Genomic DNA, 16,925 nt, shown 5'->3' on the forward strand with positions numbered 1-16,925 from the left:
CACGCACTCCTGCATCCATGTTTACAGCGGTGCCACGCACACCTGTGTCCATGTTTACAGCGGTGCCACGCACACCTGCATCCATGTTTACAGCGGTGCCACGCACTCCTGCATCCATGTTTACAGCGGTGCCACGCACACCTGCGTCCATGTTTACAGCTGTGCCACATACCGCTGCATCCACGTTTACAGCGGTGCCACGCACCCCTGCATCCACGTTTACAGCGGTGCCACGCACCCCTGCATCCACGTTTACAGCGGTGCCACGCACCCCTGCATCCACGTTTACAGCTGTGCCACGCACACCTGCATCCACGTTTACAGCTGTGCCACGCACCCCTGCATCCACGTTTACAGCTGTGCCACGCACCCCTGCATCCACGTTTACAGCTGTGCCACGCACCCCTGCATCCACGTTTACAGCTGTGCCACGCACCCCTGCATCCACGTTTACAGCTGTGCCACGCACACCTGCATCCACGTTTACAGCTGTGCCACGCACCCCTGCATCCACGTTTACAGCGGTGCCACGCACACCTGCATCCACGTTTACAGCTGTGCCACGCACCCCTGCATCCACGTTTACAGCTGTGCCACGCACCCCTGCATCCACGTTTACAGCTGTGCCACGCACCCCTGCATCCACGTTTACAGCTGTGCCACGCACCCCTGCATCCACGTTTACAGCTGTGCCACGCACCCCTGCATCCACGTTTACAGCTGTGCCACGCACCCCTGCATCCACGTTTACAGCTGTGCCACGCACCCCTGCATCCACGTTTACAGCTGTGCCACGCACCCCTGCATCCACGTTTACAGCTGTGCCACGCACACCTGCATCCACGTTTACAGCTGTGCCACGCACCCCTGCATCCACGTTTACAGCGGTGCCACGCACACCTGCATCCATGTTTACAGCGGTGCCACGCACACCTGCATCCATGTTTACAGCTGTGCCACATACCGCTGCATCCATGTTTACAGCGGTGCCACGCGCACCTGCATCCATGTTTACAGCGTTGCCACATACCCCTGCGTCCACGTTTACAGCTGTGCCACGCACACCTGCATCCACGTTTACAGCTGTGCCACGCACACTTGCATCCATGTTTGCATCTACTCTGTCTACATCTATGTATATATTTACACTGTCCACTCTACATTGGCATCTATGTGATCGATGGCTACATCTACAGGACCTACAATATCTACGTCAACTACATCAACGTCACCCACTCCATCTATGTTATCTACATCTACAGGATTGAAACTTTGAATGCACTTCTATATCTAATTATATACATAATATAACAATCAACTCATGTTTGTTACATCAAAATGAGTGGTTCTTTTAGACTAAAAGGAAAATTTAATTTCAATTTTCCCCTCCCCTGGTCACACACGTAAAATGTGAGTACAACAGATCCTTACCTGGTAGGTGAGATGCCATGATCATGGAGGTGGTTTTCCCAAGGTGATGTCTACTCATTGCACTCCAGATGTGCTGACCCTGTGATTTCCTCAAATGTGGGAAATGCAGCTGCATAATATGTGGCAGTGGGAACTGTGTTCTCATTATCCCACATGTTTTTCCTTTAAAGGGAGTAGAACAGAGGCCAATCATTGTCTGTTACACTCCCTAAAGTGTAAGAGGCATGAGCTCTTTTCCGACTTTGTCCTTACTTGCTAACACCTCAATACTGGGCTTTGATGACAACCAAGGAGGCTTCCATTTTGATTTGGGTTGAAGTGAGAAGTTAAACATGTGCCTGATAAATTTCATTCGTGCCCTGTCTTTGCTTGCCAGCCTCCCAGGATTACAGGGCATCAGATGCAGACACCCTTGTTTCACAATTCATCTCAATGATGATAAAGAATAGTTTCTTCTCAAAAGAGGGATCACTATACTTGGAGAACCTGATACAGTTGATCACATCTTGTTCTACTGGAACTGGTCCACACTGGAAACCATGCAGTTGACACATGGGAAGCCACAGGTCCTGTTATTTCACCCTGGGCTCTTTGGACCTCAGAACAGTAAAGGACACCTGATTCCATGACCAAAACAGCAGCTCAGGTTGCCACATTCAGTTAAGCTTCCTTGGGTACATGAGCTGAATCATCAGCCAAGACAGAAGTAAAGTGATGTTTCTAGATGAACCTGAGAACACGGGAAACAGACAAACAAAAGCAAATCCCTGTGACTTCTTTAGGCTGTGACATGTACTCAGTAACTTTGCTTCCTGGTAGAAACCCAAGCCTCTTGGAGGCCATTATTTTTCCTCCAGGAACAAGATTGGCCCAAGGCAATATTTTAAAACAGATTCTTACTCACCTTTTTATAGCCTCATTCTTCGTAGTGTTTTCAAATGCTCAATAAATATTAATACTTAGAACTTGGAAATGAGACTTCAGAAGTTATTTACTCATTATTATGAATTTAACATTGTTTGTTTGAGACTGAGTCTTGTTCTATCACCCAGCTGCAATCTCCGCCTCCCGGGATCAAGCAATTCTCAAGCCTTGACCCCCTGAATAGCTAGGATTACAGGAACCCCCCTGCCATGCCCAGCCAATTTTTGTATTTTTCATAAAGACGGTTTCACCATGTTAGCCAGGCTGGTCTCGAACTCCTGACTCCCAGTAATCCATGCCTCACCCTCCCAAAGTGCTGAGATTACAGGTAGATGTGAGACACCACGCATGACTTGATTTGACATTTTTTAAAAATAGAAATATTCTGTCTAGTAGTATTTACAAAGAACTATAACCTATAGCAAATATACAAACTTTGTCAAAGGCTAGCAAACATTACTAAGTAGTTTTTGAATAATCTAACATTCAGATCTAGCCTGGCAAAATTAACAATGTTACATAGAAATCACAATTCAAAATTACCAATTTATAGATAATTTTGCTTCCAAAAGTTGTTACTTCTTGGAACATCACTCTTAGGGTCTGCAAACTATGCTATAAAAAGTGTAAAGTTCTTTTTTTTAATTTTATTTTTAAAACTTTCTCTTTTTTTGTTTTTTGGGATGGAGTCTCATTCTGTCACCCAGGCTGGAGTGTGGTAGCACAATCTCAGCTCATTGCAACCTCTGCCTCCCAGGTTCAAGTGATTCTCCTGCCTCAGCCGCCTAAGTGGCTGGGCTGGGACTACAGGTGCCTGCCATCATCCCCAGCTAATATTGAGACTTTTAGTAGAGGCGGGGTTTCACCATGCCGGCCAGGCTGATCTCAAACTCCTGGCCTCAAGTGATCCACCTGCCTCAGCCTCCCAAAGTGCTTAGATTATGGGTGTGAGCTACTGCACTTGACCTAAAAAGTATAAAGTTCTTAATATGTATTTTATTTGCAAGAATGCCTCCCAATCAGCAGCAGACAGGTCCAGGAACATACACTTGTAACATGGTATCAGTTCCAAGCAAGGCAGACTGATCAACCCACGGCACCTTCTCTCAGGTGCTCCTCGCCCTGCTCTCAGCACTGTTGACCTCAACCTTCAACAGCTGTGTCAGCTGAGCTTGCCTTCAGTGGATCGCTCGATGAATCCCTCAAACCACTGGGGCCCCTGCTGATTGCTAAGCTTTAATTCTCACAGAATTACAATACTTTTTTTCCATTTTTTCAACTGATATGTCTCAGAATTTGGGATGTGGAAGAGTGTATACATTGTCCACGAAATGCTGAGAAGTTTTCTCGTGGCCATAGTACTCATCAGGTCACCAGTGGGGACTCCCTCTTCCCTGGCGTGGTGCTCTGGCCACCCAAAGTTCCCTTCTACCTGGTCCCGCTCAGCTTACCCTTTCCCTCCACCATTTAAGCTTTGCCTACCCTTTTCCCTTCACCATTTAAGCTTCAAGGATACACACTCTCTACCAGAAAAAATCCAGGTTCTCCAGGCTGGACTTTTGACTTGAAGAGAAAAGCAATCCGACTGAACTGTTTCACCTTTGGTGAATATGCCTTCTGTAGGAATTAGAAACATAATCAAAAGGATGGAAATATTTTTGCAAGCGTGGGGAAAAAATAGTCTAACAAAGCATTCCCTTCAAGGGTTGCAGAAGCAAATTCTTTCAAGGGCCACCTAGATGACAAACTATGGGCACTGGGCTGGATGTGAGACCATAAAGTAGTGGAGAAAGTGAAGTCAAACCTCAACTAAAGCCACTTGAATTCGAATGTTTAAAACAAGCAACCAGTACAAGCCAAACAGAACTCACTTCAGTGCCGGCCAAGCTTGGCCCTCAGGCTACTGGTTTTTGATTTCTGTGTTGAATAGTCCAGTGAGGTATGGGCCTAATGGAAGCCAATTCTTGTTGCTAAGCCAACTTCAGACCCCAGAGAATTAGAATCAAAGATTAAAACACTCTAACCACCATAATTAAAAGAAAAAAACCCAAACAGGTAAAAATACCATCATTTTTCATGTTAGACTTTTAATAAATTTAGTAATCAGGTGAGAAAAATCATATCCCATATGTAGGCTATGTATTTGTAAAAAAGGTAAGGCGAGGAATTCAGAAAATTATAATTACATTCTCTTCCCACTTAACTAGTGCACCAATATTAGCAATGTTACCTTATATTACATAATTGGTTGATTACCCTTACCCATATACAAATTCAAATGCAATCCTAACAGTTAAATGAGATCATAGCTCACTGCACTGCAGCCTTGAACTCCTGGGCTAGGCCATCATTCTGCCTCAGCTTCCTGAGTAGCTGGGACTATAGATAGGCAGGCACCACTGTTCCTGGCTAGCCACTGGCCTTTTATCCTTTAAATATATCCTAAATGCAGCCCAATCCTAATCACAGTTGCTTGATGTAATTCTTCCCTTTTAACCCTGTTGGAAACATTTTCACAGTGGAAGTTCGTCTTATGTATACAAATGTGAACACTGTTGTCTCATCGTGACCTGCTGTCCTAATAGCTAGATCTTTATTCCCTTAACCGTGATGTTTGACTGCGATGCCACATAAAAGGCACCACTTGGGGGGAAAAAGAAGATTTTAATCAACATATATATCAACTGCTCTATCTCTTCTTAACATGATGGTGGTTTTCCTCCAATCCAAAGGGTCTCAGTTCCCCTTTAGATTTTTTTTTTTTAGCATGTCTGTGATTACTTGAAGTTTTAATCTTTAATGAATTCTGAATCCTTCTAACAGGCTGAGGCGATCTTTGCAATGCAAAAGATATAGAACTCTACTTGGGCCCTAAAATCTCAATGCCCTTCTTCCTTGATGTAGACATTGAAGATTTTAATATCTCATTACCATTTCCATCACTTGAGATTGTTGAGATGGTTCTTGCCCATCTGGGAGAGAACATCAGCCAGGCAGAGTATCACAGAGGAAGGAATGTGAGCATTAAAAGCCAACAAGCCTGTTTCAAATCCAAATTCTGTCATTACCTTGAGCAAATTGCTTAACTTCTCTCTCTCTCTCTCTCTCTCTCTCTCTCTCTCTCTCTCTCTCTCTCTCTTTTATTGTTGTTGAGATGGAGTTTTGCTCTTGTTGCTCAGACTGCAGTGCAATGGTGCAATCTCAGCTCACTGCAACCTCCACCTCCTAGGTTCAAGCGATTCTCCTCTCTCGGCCTCCCGAGTAGCTGGGATTACAGGTGCCTGCCACCACACCTGGCTAATTTTTTGTATTTTTAGTAGCAACAGGGTTGTAGGCCTGGCTGGTCTCAAACTCCTGACCTAAGGTGATCTACCTGTCTCAACCTCCCAGAGTGCTGGGATTACAGGCGTGAGCCTCTGTGCCCAGTCTGCTAACTTGTGCCATTTTTATCTTCAAAATGAGCATAATGAATTCTGCCTCATAGGAGTATTTTAAGGATTCACAGAAATGATGTTTAAAATGCAAGAAGTACATCATAGGAAGGGAGGAGGCTTATAGAGCCCTCCATACTGTCAACAATTCTTGTTCTTCCCCATCCCTTGTGCATCCCTTCTACATCCCCACCTCTTTTTCCTTCACCATGCAATTCTGTGTCTGTTTCCTTGGGCTGCAGTAACAAAGCACCACAAACTTGGAGGCTTAAAACTTATTCTCTTGCAGTTCTGAAGCTAGAAGTATGAAATCAATATCAAGGTGTCAGCAGAACTGTGTTCCCTCTGAATCCTACAGGGAAGCATCCTTCCTTGCTTTTTCCCAGAGTCAGATGATTGACAGCAGTCCTCTGCATTCCTTGGCTTGTATTACATTGGTGCAAAACCAATTGTTGCCATTAAAAGTAATGGCAGTTGGTTTTGCTCCAATCTAATAGCTACATCTCTCCACGTGTCCCTCTTCACATGACATTCTCCTTTTGGTTTCTTCTGTGTCTCTGTATCCAAATCTCTCTACATAAGGTCACATTCTGGAGGGTGCAGATTAACATGAATTTTGGGGGGATGCTATTCCACCCAGTACCTTCACTTTGGCACGTCCCAAGTCTTGCCCACCAGGAAGGCCCAGCTCAAATTCCATCACCTAGGCGTATTGTCCCCAACTGATAGCTGCTATGACCATCCCATGGTATAAACCATGGGAACACATCTGTCCTGTGCCCAGAGGTGTGCTGGTAAATGTTTAGCAAACGGCTCCCTTGGGTAGGTGCAAGCAGGGAAACCCAGATAATATGCAACTGGCTTTTGTGCTGTATTCTCCCACCGTGGCCAAGTTCAAGCTACCAACATGATGTTAATCCACTCTTGAAATTTCTGAAAATTTAGCAATCAGCTCTCTCAAGCTGGTATGAGCCAACTCAAAGATGAGCAGCACACTGCCTTGTAACTATTGTTTTGTCTTAACGTTACTCATTATCCTATGAAATAATAAGCTTCTCTGACATATATTTACTTATGAGCCAGCTCAAAATTACCTCCAGTGGAAGGTTTGAGGACCCATATCCCAACTTCTGAAATCTTTATTGGCCCAATTTTGTATTTTCCTCCAAAGAAGCACTCATAATCCTGTATTATAATTATGTATTTGCTTCTTTGAATTCTTGGCAGGTGCATTGAGGGCAGTCACTGTGTGTCCTAATTGTCCCTGAATCCCAAAAACTTGCACAATGTCAGACCCTCTGCAGGAGCTTGATTGCCAAACTGAATTGATCAAAAGGATGAGGGTCCAGTTAATATCTTGTTTTGTCTTCCACAGGGTCATGCACATAGTAGGAATTCAATACACCTTTCCCCAAATCATAGTGTTGTAATTTTGGCCCCAAGAGTAGACCACTCACCCTCATGCCGTTTCAGTGCACTCCTAATAATGGTTTCCCTACCTGGTTGTGCATCATTTATTCATGCACATGCAGTATGCTCATGCATACTGTTGAATGAAGGAATGAAGGAATGAAGCACAACCAGATATGAGAACCATCATAGCAGTCTCTATGAGCCAGGTACTATTCTAGTTGCTTGGAATAGAGTAAAGAATGAAACAGGTAAAAATTCCTGCCCTCATGGAGCTTAGACTCTAGTGGGAGAAATAGGAAACAAACAAGTAAAACATACATGGTGTTTTACTGGTGGTGATAAGTGCTTTGGAGAACAATGGAACAGAAGAAAGATAGAGCATGCTGGCAAAGGGAGAGGGAGAAAAATCTCAGAAGGCCACACTCAAAGGTGGCATAGAAGCAAATCCCTGAATGAGGAGGGAGGGAGGGAGCATGGGAATCTCTACCCCTGTATGAGGGCACAGTAAGTGCAAAGGACCTGAGGCAGAGGAATGCTTGCCATGTCTAAGGAACAGCACAGAGGTCAATGTTGCTGAAGAAGAGTGCATGAGGGGGAAAGCAGGAGAAGTGAGAGACATATTGAGAGCCAAATTGTAAAGGGCTGGTAGTCACTCTAAGGACTCTGTCTCATGTGTGACACAAGAGCTGTTGAAGGCATTTTCAGTAGAGAAGGAACATCACTTGACTAAGACCTTAATGTACTCTGTTTCGATGTTACGTGGAGAATGGATTGTAAAGAGATAAGGATAGAAGTAGGGATACCAGTAAGGAGGCCATTTACTGTGTAGGTGAGGATTGATGATGACTTGTGGCAGTGGTGGCAGTCAATGAAGGTGGAAATCAGTGGCCAGGATCTGGACATATTTTAAAGGTTGAGTCTACAGGACTTTTAAAAAAGATTAGCTATTGGATATGAGAGGACAGAGGAGTTAAGAATGACTCCAAGGTTTGTGGCTAAGCATCTGAAATTATGGAGACATCATTTACTGGGATGAGGAAGTCTAAAGGAACAGCACATTCACATGGGAATATCAAGAGTTTAGTGTTGGACAGGTGAGGTCAGAAGTGGATATGTAACATCTAAGTATAGGTGTTAGGTAGGCAAGTGCATATTGGAGCCAGAATTCAGAAGAGCAATTGGAATTGGAGTTATAAATCTTGAAGATGTAACCCTAATTAACGATGATACTTAACAATCAAGAGATTGGATGAGAGCACCAAGGAGGAATAATAGATAGAGGAGTCCAGTGTTGAGGCTTGGGACACTGTGATGTTTAGAGATTGGGGAAATGAGGAGCCAACAAAAGAACCTGAGATGAAGAGCTCAGAAAAACAGGTGAGTGAGATGTCTCAGAAACGAAGTAACAAAAGGATTTCAAGGTGGAGAGAATGATCAGCTGTGTCATAGGCTACTGACAGGTCAAGCAAGATGACTACAGGGCAATATTATGAGCAATTGTATGCCAACAAATAAGACAACATAGATGAAATGGAGAAATTCATAGAGATACACAAACTAGTTAACTGGACTCAAGAAGAAATAGAAAACCTAGGCTGTGCATGGTGGCTCATGCCTGTAATATTAGCACTTTGGGAGGCTAAAGCAGGCAGATAGCTTAAGCTCAAAAGTTTGAGACAAGCCTGTACAGGAAAGCAAAACCCTGTCTCTAAAAAAAAAAAAAAAATTTACCAGGCGTGGGGGCATACTCCTTTGGTCCCAGCTACTTGGGGGGTTGAGGTGAGAGAATCACTTGAGGTCAGGAGGTTGAGGCTGCAGTGAGCTGTAATCACAGCACTGTACTCCAGCCTGGGCAACAGAATGAGACCCTGTCTCAAAAAATGGAAGAGGAAGAAATAGAAGATTGAAACATCTATACCAAGTAAAGAATATTCAATTAGTAATTTTAAAACTTTCTAGATAGAATTCACCCATGAAGAAAAGATAGCTTCATGGGTGAATTCTATCAACATTTAAAGTAAAGTTAAGACAAATGCTTTACAAAACTCTTTCAATAAAAGAAGAAAAGAAGAAGAAGAAGAAAAGAAAGAAGAAAGGAAGAAGAAGAGGAGAGGAGGGGGAACACTTCCCAACCGTCAAGCTAGTGGTAACATAATACCAAAACTAGACAAAGCCAAGTACCTTTTGATACACATGCAAAAATCTTAAGCAAAGTACTAGCAAACTGAAGCCAACAATACACAAAAGGGATTAGATGCCATTAACAAGGGGGATTTATCCCAGGTATGCAGAGCTCATTCACCATTTAAAAATCTGGCCGGGCATGGTGGCTCAAGCCTGTAATCCCAGCACTTTGGGAGGCCGAGGCGGGTGGATCACGAGGTCAAGAGATCGAGACCATCTTGGTCAACATGGTGAAACCCCGTCTCTACTAAAAATACAAAAAATTAGCTGGGCATGGTGGTGCATGCCTGTAATCCCAGCTACTCAGGAGGCTGAGGCAGGAGAATTGCCTGAACTTAGGAGGCGGAGGTTGCAGTGAGCCAAGATCGCGCCATTGCACTCCAGCCTAGGTAACGAGCGGAACGCTGTCTCAAAAACTAAACTAAACTAAAATAAAATAAAATAAATCTATCAGTGTAATATACCTTACTAAAAGAACAAAAGGAAAAAACTACCACATGATCATCTCATAGATACTGAAAAAGCATTTCACAAAATCTAACAGTCTTTCATGATAAAAAAAGAAAAAAAGTCAACTAACTAGAAATCTAAGGGAATTTTCTTGATCTGACGAAGGACTTCTATAAAAAGCCTATGGCTACCATCATACTTAATGGTAAAAGACTGAAAGCTTTCCCCCTGAGATCAGGAACAAAACAAAAATAAGAGAAAAATATCCACTCTTGCCATTTTTATTAAGCATTTTACTGGAAGCACTAGGTAGGCTAATTAGACAAGAAAAATAAATGAAAGGTGTCCAGGTTGGAAAGAAAGAAGTAAAAATATGCCTATATAACACAATTGTGTATATAGAAAATCCTAAGAAATGCAAGCACACACACACACACAAAACTCTCAGAACTAATAGACAAGTTCTAGTTCAAAAAGATTGCAAGATACAAGAATACACAAAAGTCAATTGCATTTCTGTATAATAGCCATGAAAGGAAATTAAGAAAACAACTTCATTTACAAAATATCAACAACAAAAAAAAAACAAATTTAACAAAGGAGGTGTAAGACTTCTACACTGGCAACTACAAAATATTGTCAAATTAGATGATACCTAAACAAATGAAAAGGCATCTGATATTCATGAATCATATAACTTAATATTGATTGTTTAGATGCCGTATTCCCCAAACTGATCTACAGATCCAATGCAATCACTACTAAAATTCCAGATAGGTTTGTTCTTGGTAATAGGCAAACTGATTCTAAAGTTTTTTGTTTTTTGTTTTTTTTTTGAGACGGAGTTTCACTCTTGTTACCCAGGCTGGAGTGCAATGGCGCGATCTCGGCTCACCGCAACCTCCGCCTCCTGGGTTCAGGCAATTCTCCTGCCTCAGCCTCCTGAGTAGCTGGGATTACAGGCACGCGCCACCGTGCCCAGCTAATTTTTTATATTTTTAGCGGAGACGGGGTTTCACTATGTTGACCAGGATGGTCTCGATCTCTCGTGATCCACCCACCTTGGCCTCCCAAAGTGCTGGGATTACAGGCTTGAGCCACCACGCCCGGCCGATTCTAAAGTTTTTATGGAGATTCAAGGGACCCAGAATAGCCAAAACAATCTTGAAAAACAAAAAAAGAACAAAGTTGAATGACTCACACTTCCTGATTTTAAAACTTACTACAAAGTTACTGTAACTAAGATTGTGTGGTACTGGCATAAGAATAGACATATAGGTCCATAGAATAGATTTGGAGTACAAAAATAAAAACATATATTTATGTACAATTGGCACAAAGGTGTCAAAACAATTCAAGGGAGACAGAATTTGTGTGTTTGCATTTCTTTTCAACAGTAATTCCACTCATCTGGATATCCATAGGCAAAAGAATGAAGTTGGATCCCTACCTTACATCACATAGAAAATGAACTCAAAATGGATCATAGGCATAAACATAAGACCTCCAAGTATAAAACTCCTAGAAGAAAACATAGGAGAAACTCTTGAGCCTTAGACTAAACAATGATTTCTTAGATATGATACCTAAAGCAAAAGCAACCAAAGAAAAGGTAGATAAATTGGACGCCATCAAAATTTAAAACTTTTGTGCTTCGAAGTACACCATCAAAAAATTGAAAAGACAACCAGGGACTGGGAGAAAATATTTGCAAATCGCATATCAGATTAGAGACATATACAGAAGATATAAAATACATTTACAACTTAGTAATAAAAAGCCAAATAACTCAATTTTAAAAAGAGAAAAAATTTGAATATACATTTTTTTTCAGAGAAGATATACTAATGGCCAATAAGCAGGTGAAAAGACGCAAACATTATTAGTATTAGGGAAATACAAGTCACCATGAGATATAGTTTCACACCTATTAGAATGGCTATAATCAAAAAGTCAGACAGTAATAATTAGTGAGGATGTAATGAGATTGGAACCCTCCTATGTTGCTGATGGGACTGTAAAATGGTGCAGCCACTGTGATAGACACTTTGGCAGTTCTTTGAAAGGTTAAACATACAGTTAGCATATGACCTCACAGTTCCACTCTAAAGTATATACTCAAGTGGAATGAAAACATATGTCTCCCCGAAAGTTGTATACATACATTTGTAGCAGCATCATTCACAATAACTGAAAAGTAGAAACAACCCAAATGTCCGTCAACAGATGAATGGACAAACAAAATGGGGTATATCCACATAATGAAGCAGTACTCAGCTGTAAAAAGAAATGAAGTGCTGATACATGCTACAGCCGGCATGAACATTGAAAACACGATGTTGGCCGGGCGCGGTGGCTCAAGCCTGTAATCCCAGCACTTTGGGAGGCCAAGGCGGGTGGATCACGGTCAACAGATCGAGACCATCCTGGTCAACATGGTGAAACCCCGTCTCTACTAAAAATACACAAAATTAGCTGGGCATGGTGGCGCTTGCCTGTAATCCCAGCTACTCGGGAGGCTGAGGCAGGAGAATTGCCTGAACCCAGGAGGCGGAGGTTGCGGTGAGCTGAGATCGTGCCATTGCACTCCAGCCTGGGTAACAAGAGCGAAACTCCGTCTCAAAAAAATAAAAAAAATAAAGAAAACATGATGTTGATAAGAAGCGAAACTAAGTGAAAGAAGCCAGACACAAATAGCCACATATTATATGATTCTATTTATAGAAAATGTCCAGAATAGGCAAATCGATAGAGATAGAAATTCATTAGTGGTTGCCAGGGGCTAAGGGAGAGGGGATTGGGAGTAATTACTAGTAAATACAGAGTTTCTTGTGGGGGTGATGAAAAATTTTTTGAAACTAGACAGTGACTATGGTTGCATAACTCTGTACAGATACTAAAATACTGAATTGTACACTTTAAAGGGAAGGGTTTCATTGGTATCAATTATATCTCAATGAAGCTGCTACTTTTTGAAATCGCAATAGCAGCTGCCATGTCTCAAATGCCACCATGTGCCAGGCACATTAGCAGGGGGTCACAAAACTAGCTTATTTCCTGTACAGTCCAGGCCTCTGAGGTTGGCATTCCTATCCTTCTTTTATAGATGAGGAAGGCAAGTTTCATAGTTAAGTCACTTGTTCCACAATCACACAGCTGGTAAGTGGCCTAAACGGGATTTGACCTGAGGTCTCAAACATTTCAACATACATTATATAATCTTGGACTACAGTGGAGGTAGCTGGGGACTGGTGACAGATGAAGCAGAAACAAGACTATTTACAAGAACTCAGACTCCAGAGGGGGCCAGACCACCTACAAATGTGACCTGATGCTGAACTCTGCAGTGCTGAACTCTGTGTCTCTCCCTTAACAGAGCCTAAGGGAGGTTCTGAGACTCAGGCAAGGCTGAGCCTTGTAGGTATGGGGTAAAACGTGTTCATTTTGGACAAATGAGAACTGCAGAAGCAGTCAAGTGATGCCGCAAAATCAACACCTCCTTAACCAGCTGCAATGCAGATGACCTGATCCAGGGAATCATCATGGAAGTTGGGCAAGATGCTGTCAGGGTCCAGAGATAAACAAAACCCTTCTCCCAGGAGCTCTGGAGGGACTTCCAACCCAGCACCCACTTTGCAGTGCTAGCAGATCCACTTCGATGTTATCAGGAGAGGTATTGTTTCCAGATGGAGCCAGAGCAGAACTGGCCTGCTAGGGGCCACAACACACAGGTTATAAACTGAAGGATCTTGAGAAGGTTCTTAATTAAAGAGTGTCCCTGGGGGAACCTCTGCACTGGGTCTGAAATTCTAATCATGGACTCTGTCCCCTTGGATGTCTTCAGGAACAAACTGTTATGAAATGGTTCCAGGAATAATATTGGTTTGGAGCCTCCTAGCATCATTAACACTTGGTAATAGCATATTTTGTGCAAACTACCTCTTCACTTTCAGATCTGGTATGGTGGGATGTTAATTAGCTACTCATGGGGCAGGAAGATGATGTAATCTGGGTCATCTGGTTGCTTATAGCAGGATGACAAGGAGACAGCGGTGGTCTCTGAGTTACTTCTTCCTTATCTCTTAAAGTTTTCTTGGTGTTTTCCTTACGTCCAGAGGGACCAAGAGCAGTATAAAAGAGTTTATGAAAAGGAAAGGATTGGAGGCCACTGTCTGACTTGGCATTTCAACTCCTGCTTTGAGGTTTGCATGACCACCTATGTACCCTTTTTCCTCGAAGCAAGAAGCAGCAGCATCTGTGAATACCACTGTGTGGGTTTGCCCAGAGCAGAGGGCAGGAACTTTCATGTTACCTTCTGCCTCTTACATACTCTCCTGTTTCCTTTCTCCCTCCACAGCCCTGCTGCCAAAACTGTTTAAGCATTTCAATAAAAATATTACATTATTATGCGAACAGACCACTGCTTGCTTTTGAAGAATGCCTCTATCAATTTTATGAAGTCTTTGGGTAACTTCAAGAATCAAAGGATTCAGCTTCATTTTTCAATAACTAAGCTGTTTCTCTGGAGGCAGGTCCCATCCTTCATGATGCCCTGACCATTCTTTTTTTTTTTTTTTTTTTTTTTTTAAGACAGAGTCTTGCTGTGTCCCCCAGGCTGGAGTGCAGTGGTATGATCTCAGCTCACTGCAACCTCCATCTTCCAGGTTCAAGCAATTCTTCTGCCTCAGCCTCACAAGTAGCTGGGATTACAGACATGCATCACCATGCCCAGCTAATTTTTGTATTTTTAGTAGAGATGGGGTTTTGCCATGTCAGCCAGCCTGGTCTCAAATCCTGGCCTCATGTGATTTGCCCACCTCCCAAAGTGCTGGGATTACAGGCGTGAGCCACCGTCCCCAGCCAACCTGATCATTCTTCAGTCTCTCATTGGGCTGTAATTGGATGCCTGGAATTCTGGATGCCTCTTAATTTCCTCTTTTGCCCTAGTCTGGAAACCGGCCCATGTTCCAGTAGACTCGGGTCTGATGATCCCTGAGGTTTCTGCTTTAGTCTGTAGAACCTGGAATACCACTTTTCCCCGTGGGTCGTATTTCGGCAAAAGTTCTTTTGTCTTTTCCAGAATTAACTGGATATTCTGCCTCCACTGTACTTTGAGGGGTAAAATCAAATCCAGTAAGTTTTCTAATATTTATTTTCATACCTGGTAGGATATGCCTTCTGAAAGACAAAAAGACTAAGGTGACACTGGCTCATCCATGAGTAGTTTACAGTTTTAGACAGTACCATGTTTATGTGGCAATATAAAATTTATTTGGTGCTCTTTCTGAGTTGTTTGAGTGAATATAAATGGATGGAAATTCAGCTGGAGGAGAGGGAGAAAGAGCAGGAGAGCAGGGCCGGGCACAGTGGCTCACACCTGTAATCCCAGCACTTTGGGAGGCTGAGGCCAGAGGATTGCTTGAGGTCAGGAGTTTGAGATCAGCCTGAGCAACAGAGCAAGACTCCATCTCTACAAAAAATTTTTTAAATTAGCTTTCCGTGCTACCTGCCAAGGGCTCCAAACGGCGTTGTTCTGGATTCCCGTCATAACTTAAAGGGAAATTTTCACAATGTCCGGAGCCCGTGATGCCCTGCAAATGAAGGAGGAGAATGTCCTTAAGTTTCTGGCAGCAGGAACCCATTTAGGTGACACCAACCTTGACTTCCAGAGGGAAGAGTATATCTATAAAAGGAAAAGTGATGGCATCTACATTATAAATCTGAAGAGGACCTGGGAGAAGCTTCTCCTGGCAGCTCGTGCCATTGTTGCCATTGAAAACCCTGCTAATGTCAGTGTTATATTCTCCAGGAATATTGGCCAGAGGGCTGTGCTGAAGTTTGCTGCTGCCACTGGAGCAACGCCAATTGCTGGCCGCTTTACTCCTGGAACCTTCACTAACCAGATCCAGGCAGCCTTCCGGGAGCCATGGCTGCTTGTGGTCACTGACCCAAGGGCTGACCACCAGCCTCTCACGGAGGCGTCTTATGTTAACGTACCTACAATTGCTTTGCGTAACACAGATTCTCCTCTGTGCTCTGTGGACATTGCCATCCCATGCAACAACAAGGGAGCTCACTCAGTGGGTTTGATGTCTGTGGATGCTGGCTTGGGAAGTTTTGCGCATGCGTGGCACCATTTCCCGTGAACACCCATGGGAGGTCATGCCTGATCTCTATTTTTATAGAGATCCTGAAGAGATTGAAAAAGAAGAGCAGGCTGCTGCTGAAAAGGTCATGACCAAAAGGAATTTCAGGGCGAATGGACTGCTCCAGCTCGTGAGTTCACTGCTACTCAGCCTGAGGTTGCCAACTGGTCTGAAGGTGTGCAGGTGCCCTCTGTGCCTATCCAGCAGTTCTCTACTGAAGACTGGCGTGCCCAGCCTGCCACGGAAGACTGGTCTGCAGCTCCCACTGCTCAGGCCACTGAATGGGTAGGAGCAACCACTGAATGGTCTTAAGCTGTTCTTTTGTGGCCTCTTAAACAGCATAAAAGACTCATGGAAAATAAACATCGAGTTTCTGAAAAAAAAAAAAGAAAATTAGCTGGGCATAGATGAACACCCTTGTAGTCCCAGCTACTCAGGAGGCTGAAGTGGGTGGATTGTTTGAGCCCAGAAGATCAGTGATATAGTGAGCCATAATCACGCCACTGCACTCTGGCCTGGGCAATGAAGTATGACCCTGTCTCTAAAAAACATTAAATTAGACTAGAAAGAAAAAGAGAGGGAGAGCAACCCTTTAATAGAACTTATGAGAAGTGGTCCACTATAGAGCTATATATTTGTTACCCAGACCAAAAATATGAGCAATTACATCTTGGGATGTTTTAGACTATGCATCTTTACATAAAAGTAATGGCTCCTCAAGGACCATTATGAATTACTGGAAAATAAAATGTTCATTGTCATGAAACTGAAATTAACCTACATAAAGTTTTCCTGGCATCTACATCTATAGAACACATTTTTGTTGAGGAGAGGCCTGCCTGAGAGTTAGTACACTCTAATATTCACTATAAATAATTAAAAATTCAGCCTCTGCAGAAGAATGCCTCCTCGCAGAGCAAAGTCAGCCAAATCTCTCAGAATTGCA

General features: G+C 43.1%; 1 non-coding gene and 1 pseudogene across 1 annotated transcript; both read left to right on the plus strand.

Annotated features, from left to right (window-relative positions):
• Nucleotides 1-1,423: 1,423 nt before the first annotated feature.
• LOC118154091 (U1 spliceosomal RNA) lies at nucleotides 1,424-1,585 on the plus strand. Its single transcript, XR_004744017.2, has one exon. It is a non-coding gene; the product is annotated as a U1 spliceosomal RNA (small nuclear RNA).
• Nucleotides 1,586-15,325: 13,740 nt separating this feature from the next.
• Nucleotides 15,326-16,474, plus strand: LOC100404631 (small ribosomal subunit protein uS2 pseudogene; annotated as a pseudogene).
• The last annotated feature ends 451 nt before the right edge of the window (nucleotides 16,475-16,925 follow it).

Source organism: Callithrix jacchus, chromosome 5 (genome assembly GCF_049354715.1).
Source record: "Callithrix jacchus isolate 240 chromosome 5, calJac240_pri, whole genome shotgun sequence".
Classification (NCBI taxonomy): Eukaryota; Metazoa; Chordata; class Mammalia; order Primates; family Cebidae; genus Callithrix; species Callithrix jacchus.